Source organism: Polistes dominula, unplaced genomic scaffold (genome assembly GCF_049000335.1).
Source record: "Polistes dominula isolate Pdom_NZ unplaced genomic scaffold, Pdom_raw_medaka contig_73, whole genome shotgun sequence".
Lineage (NCBI taxonomy): Eukaryota > Metazoa > Arthropoda > Insecta > Hymenoptera > Vespidae > Polistes > Polistes dominula.
The window spans coordinates 3,275,037-3,281,356 of record NW_028300951.1 but is presented as its reverse complement, the minus strand read 5'-3'; positions in this window follow the sequence as shown (position 1 = coordinate 3,281,356).

Genomic DNA, 6,320 nt, shown 5'->3' with positions numbered 1-6,320 from the left:
CTCTTTTGCTAAAGTAAATGTATATGTACGTTTATACTGGACCCTTAAGGATAAGAATACGATCTTTGTCGTTTATTGCATAGACCATCCTCTCGATTTTCTTTTCTACTTTCTTTCGACTTCATCCCTTTTCTCTCGAATTTCTATCCCACTCTCAAAGTAAGATGTAAGAAACGATATGGAATTACCGTTTAAATGGACGAGTGTTTCTTATATGATTCGCCGAGATGGCGAACGTCCAAGCTCATTAATCGTAAATGCCTTCTCTCGTATTGCGAAACGTAACGTATCATTTTGGATTTTCTTCCGGTAATAACTGCCGTACCGTGTTGGAACGTTTTTCAAATCCGTTCTTTTCCGGCGACTCCTTACAATACAACGCTTCTTACTTTATCCTCCTCTCGATTTCTCAATGTTCTTAACAAAAAAAAATCATTCTTTTTTATCCCTCCCTTCCCCATCAGAAAATATTTATGATATTTTTCTATTTCTTCGAATCTTCCTTTGTTTTCTATACAACAAATCCGTAATTTAAAAGTTTTAAGAAATGAAGATATACAAAGATTGCATTTGAATCTATCTTATTTTAGTATTTGAAAAGAATAAAGAAGAAATGCGAGTATATTAAAAACTTTCTATCACTCGTATAACGTTAGAGCGTTAATTTCCGGAAACGTAGTGGAATAAGAAGGGAAGTGGCTTTCTCTATAATATATGACTCTTCAATTTCGCTCGAGCGGAGTCAGTACGCCCGGATCAGAGTAAAATATGCAAGTGCCATGGCCGTAAAGCTTCGGTCTTAAAGTGACAGTCATAAAAGGCGAGAGTTTTACGTAAAAGTTGCGATAAAGGATTTCATATCTTCGTCATTTCTACTGTTGGAGGACAGATAGTTTTTGTGGAGTATTAAAATCGAAAACCCACGTAGTTGAAAAGCGGAATACTCGCCATTTTTTCATCGACAAGAATATGAATTTATTTTCAAGCAAATATACGTAATTACCAGCGAGATACCTTTCTCAGTATGGATTTCGTTCGAGCACGATCATAATAATACAGAGAATCGAGATCGAGTTAAAAAGGACTCGTTCGAAAGTAAAATCGATGATCGGCCAACACTTAGAATTTCTCTGAGGCAAGGTATGGTACGCACTTTATTTAACGTTTATCGTCTCTCTCTCTCTCTTTCTCTTTTTCAAATTCTTTATAGATCCAGTCACGTCGATAAATCTATCGAATTTGTTATAGCTCGGCTAAGAGAAAGCTACAAAGAAATTATGCGTTCCTTTATCTTTCACAAAGAGAGCACGAGAAAGAAAGAGAGAGAGAGAGAGAGAAAGATGTGAATGGTGAGTATTACGAAGCTACTCTTTAAACTTGGATTTTAAATAACCTTCGCCAGGGCGAGATCCGAGAGCGTCGAGTTGCATAAGTGAAATAAGAGGAGTATGTGTTTTCGTGTCGAACGATCTCCCGACTTTGCACGGTTCACTCGGTCGAGGGCGTCGATACCGATTAAATTAAACGCGTCGAAATCTCCGAAGCGACGGACGGGTAAAATATGAAAGAAGAGGTCTTTTGCCAAAGGGAAAGGATGGGAAATAATGAGTACACTCGTCGTAAGTATATCCTCGGTGAGGATGGAAAAAGACGAAAAAAAGATCAAAATGAAAGAACAAAATTCGCCACAGACGCAAAAAGAAAATCATCTCGCTTGATATCTGGGATGAACTCCTGTCAGTTCACACGTTCGTAAACTCCAGCGCCTCTTCTTTTCTTCTCTCCGCATCATTTTTTCTTCCACTGTTTTTTTTTCTCACCCTTTCTCTCTCTCTCTTTCTCTTTTATCTCATTCTTTCTATCTTCTTTCGTATAACCGCCTTTTTATTTGATAAGGTGGATTCTCCTTGAGGCAATTTCCACTGTCGCTGTATCCGCTTGAAACGTCGTTTTCGTGGTTAACAAAATAATACTGCCACAAGTAATGAACTTTGTTCATTAGTAAAATGTCTGCTTCGAGCATAATAAATTTAACTGTACAAAGTTTAAAAATAGCGTTGAATAAAATTTATTTGAATCATTGTAAAATTAGATTATTATTTTCCATCTCAGATATTCTCTCTTTTGAGCCTCTTGTCTTTCTTAATTTTAAAAACGTCAAGTTGTAAGACAATGGCCGCCGTTAATGATCCACCGATGGTGTGTATCCGGCTAACGTGTTATTTCGGCCGTGCGTGTTACGATGCTATTATAAAAGCTTATTAAGACGAACGGTAATTATTACTCGCCACGTCGAATATTCGTGTGCTCAGAAAGTGGAGAAATTAATAATTATCGATGGATCGGCCCACGGTGTCTGTAGATACAAGACATCAAGATAGCGCATATGGGATACGCGCATCAATTATGTAGAATGTATCCAAGGTACTCGATTATAGAAGAGATCCTCATGAGATTAGTCAAATTGGATGCTCTGTTAATAAAAAAAATTAAAATATATCGATTTATTTACATATATTTATTACAGTATTTTTAAATATCGATACACCAATTCACCCAATAAAATGAAAAATATTGTTCGTAAGTGTAAATTATCTACGTGCGATAATAAATATCGACTAGATACTTACTTATGCATACGGATTATATTTGCAAAAGAATTAGTTTTCGCAATGATTCTTCTAGCGCCGGACGATTTGTATGAAGTACGTCTAGACTACGGAATGAGAAAGAGAAATATCGAGAGAGTTCTTTTGTATAAAGCCACGAAGGAGATTTCGAAAGACACGTTCCCGACGTATTGATCGAGCGAAAGAGATACGTCTTATTTGCGTAATAAATTCTGCAGCGTCACAGAGCAAAATTACCGGAGCCTTCGTGGTAGTTCAACGAGAAAGAAAATCGAAGGAGATGCCAGTCGGGTGTGCATGCTGCTGCTGCCGCCTTTGAACGATACCCGCCCGTTCTCTTCGAGTAATTTAAAACTTCTAAGGCACCGTTACCGACGTCGACGATGGTGACGACGACGACGACGACAACGATCACGACGAGAAGATATCGTGTTTGCACCTGCTACAACGATGCCGCCCCCTCGTTGCGGTATAAATGCATCGGACAAGGAAATATCTTGCGTGCCTTTAACATTGGAAAATTCGCGGTCCCGAACTCCCTTGACAAAGAGGGGGATGAAAGCTATAAAATATTTATAGTTATTTTATAAGACTGCAACAATTGTTCACTGATACATATATACTATACTATGTTGCTACTGGATCCAAAAAGAATGATAACTTTCTTCCGCATCTTTAAAACTAACTTTTATAGTTTATCCACCTATTGGTAAACTTTTCTCAACGTATAAAAGACAAGATGAACATTGATTTGGTTCTATTTAATTTCATATAAATTCTATTTTTACTTTAATTTGTGAAATAAATAAATGAAATGAAAATAAAAAATATCCGCTAGCATATCAGCTGTGAGATTAAATTTGAGATAATGAATGAACAAGAATATATACCTATGTAACTTTTATTTGATCGACTCGTAAAATATAAAATCAACATTTGAAAAATAACATCCGATCTTTTTCTCTTTCTCTTTCTCATTTTCTCTCGTTTCTCCCCTTTCATATATGAGATGAAAATATCTCCAGTAATAATATCTCCGCGTGTAATACCTCGCATAGAGGAGAATCGGAGTTAAATTACCGAGGATGATCGGAGAAGGTGGGAGAAGCGGAACGAAGAGATACATTGATTGGAAAAAAAGAAATGGCTGTTCGGAACGGCCTTGGTGTACGGAAGGTATAGGTCGATGAATCGCGTTTCGAGCGAGAATACAAGTAAAACGCTTCATTCGCGAAAGTATCGCGAAAATTATTTTTCGAGGTTACTCTGAGAAAGATGTGATAAAGCCACAAGAAAAGAATATAATTTCTAATAGAGTTAAGTGAGAATACTTTTTTCGTAAATTCCATAATAAAGTTGGCAAAGAGAAAAGAAACATACGTTAACAAAAATCAAGTAAAAATAAAACTTTACGTTACATACTAGAGATAAAGCTTATTAATTGTAAATTACAGTAACGTGGTACAGGATTAGTTTTCTCCTTCTCATACCCTTTCTTTAACTTTTCAGTCTTGCTTGATGCTCATTAACGCAACTCATTGTTAAATTTGTAGGAAATAGATACTTTAGACAGTATCAAGTCAAATCAATAAGACAACTTGTTGGAGAGATAAGCAACTTTAGATAGTTCGACTAAACAATGATGGTCAGACGTTGAAGAGCTTTGTAATGTGATATCAGAGGTGGATCATAGATATTAACAAATTTGAAGTTAATTAATGAATTAGTCGCTCCTAAAGTTGGAAATTGCGAGACAAAGGAAGAAAGGGATTTCGCATTTATTTCACTATAAATGCAGACGTTAAGACTCTTAATGAGTCTTATATGCCTATACCATATTCCTATACAATATGCCTATACATAAACATAATATTACAACGAACACAAAATCCTTAGCGTATAGTAGTCGTTGGGCGATATTGTATGTACATTGGTAAGCCGGTAAGTGCGAAGTTAGATGTTATTTACGACGTCGGTTCAAGCGCTTTATAGTTTATCTTATTTACGAACGAGAAAGTAATATCGTTCGAGAATGATTTTAGCGCACGGAGAAATTAGCGCGTAGTGAATTATCCCGAGGGAATCATATAAACGTTAAAATATGTTTAAAACACGCGTAAATCTGTCGGAGGTACGTTTAGGTACGTTGGATCATTGTCTAAGGCTATAATTACCCCTGCTTTTACCGACATAAAAGGAGAAAGACATAGAAAGAGAGAAAGAGAGAAAGAGAGAGAGAGAAAGAGAGTTTAAGAGATATCGATAAAGGATAAATCAAGTCGCTAGGCCAATTGTCCTTCTCTCGATAAAGTTTTCAAGTTCTATCTACTACCCACTTTAGGAAGATAATCTCTCACGCAAGAAATCGATAAACATCGAACAATCAAGATTTATTAGGTGAAATTAGATGGAAACTTTTAATCGATTATTTCTCGATCCCAATTGCTTTGAAACTACCGCGTATCTTACCATTTCGCGAAACTAAGAGAACTTTGAACAATCTCTCTCTATCTTTATTTTTGAAAACTAAAATTCGTATATCTGATCTTTCCTTATATAGAAAACCTTCCCAAATAATGACACACACACAAATTCTGATATTATCCCGTGGATCGTTTATTAAATATAAAATACAAAGTGAAAAGACGTTGTCATTCGCGAAATAGGTTATGATAATATTTGATTGAGGTAAAATTGTATGAAAAATAAAAAAGGTGTAACGATCTGAAGTAGCAGTCAGACATCGCGAAATATTTTCAGTTGTAAAAAGCATCAAAGTCCTTATAGACGAGATCTTTCGCGAGAGAATATCGCGCTTCTTCGGTTTTCTGCTTCACAACATAGCAGATATTATACCGTGTCCGAACTATGCGTGATCTCTAGAAAGCTATCTCCTATCCTGGGTGCGTTCTATGCTCATAAAACCGGCTATGCCGCTTCAGGAATATAACCCATCGGTCGGATAGCAGCTACGTTTGGCAGTAACGTTTGCAAGGCATTCGCTTGCTGCTCGTTTCCTCGCGTTCTTACTTCGAAGAGGCTGTTTTCGCCTACCCACCCGGCAATAATAATCTCTCCGCGAACACTCTACATTGACTCTGGAAGAAACTTTACGATATTGAAATTCTCTTTTCGATCTCACAAAAAAACGAACCAACCAATTGAGTCCTTGTCTTTCGATGCACCTTGCACGATTCTTCCGATATATCTTTTATTTTTTTTTGTTACCCTGCTCGAAAGAATACGATTTATTTATCGTTTCTACGAAGACTATTTAAAATAAATAATTTACGAGCTTTCCTTTTGATTCAAGCCACTTTGACATAAATGTTTTACTCATTCGGTAGATGAAACGAGAATAAATATCCGTCTTTGACTAAATTCGACGCCATCTCCGAATCCTATTTGTCTAATTTGCTAGCGAGTAGCCACAGAAACGTTTGGACAAGGTACTTGAATTTGTACTGGCTTTGAAGCCAGTCAGAGTATGCAAAATCTCTAACTGGAGATATATCGCTAGCTGTTTAAATATAATTAACAATTATATAAGATCTATCAAACAGTCAGGAAATTAGTATACACAGAGACCATCGCGACGGAATGCACTGCTTCACCTTTCTCGACCGAAACTGTTTCTCAGTGCGAGTTTTGCATTTGCACTCTCGGTGTTTCTATTCGACTATCTGACTC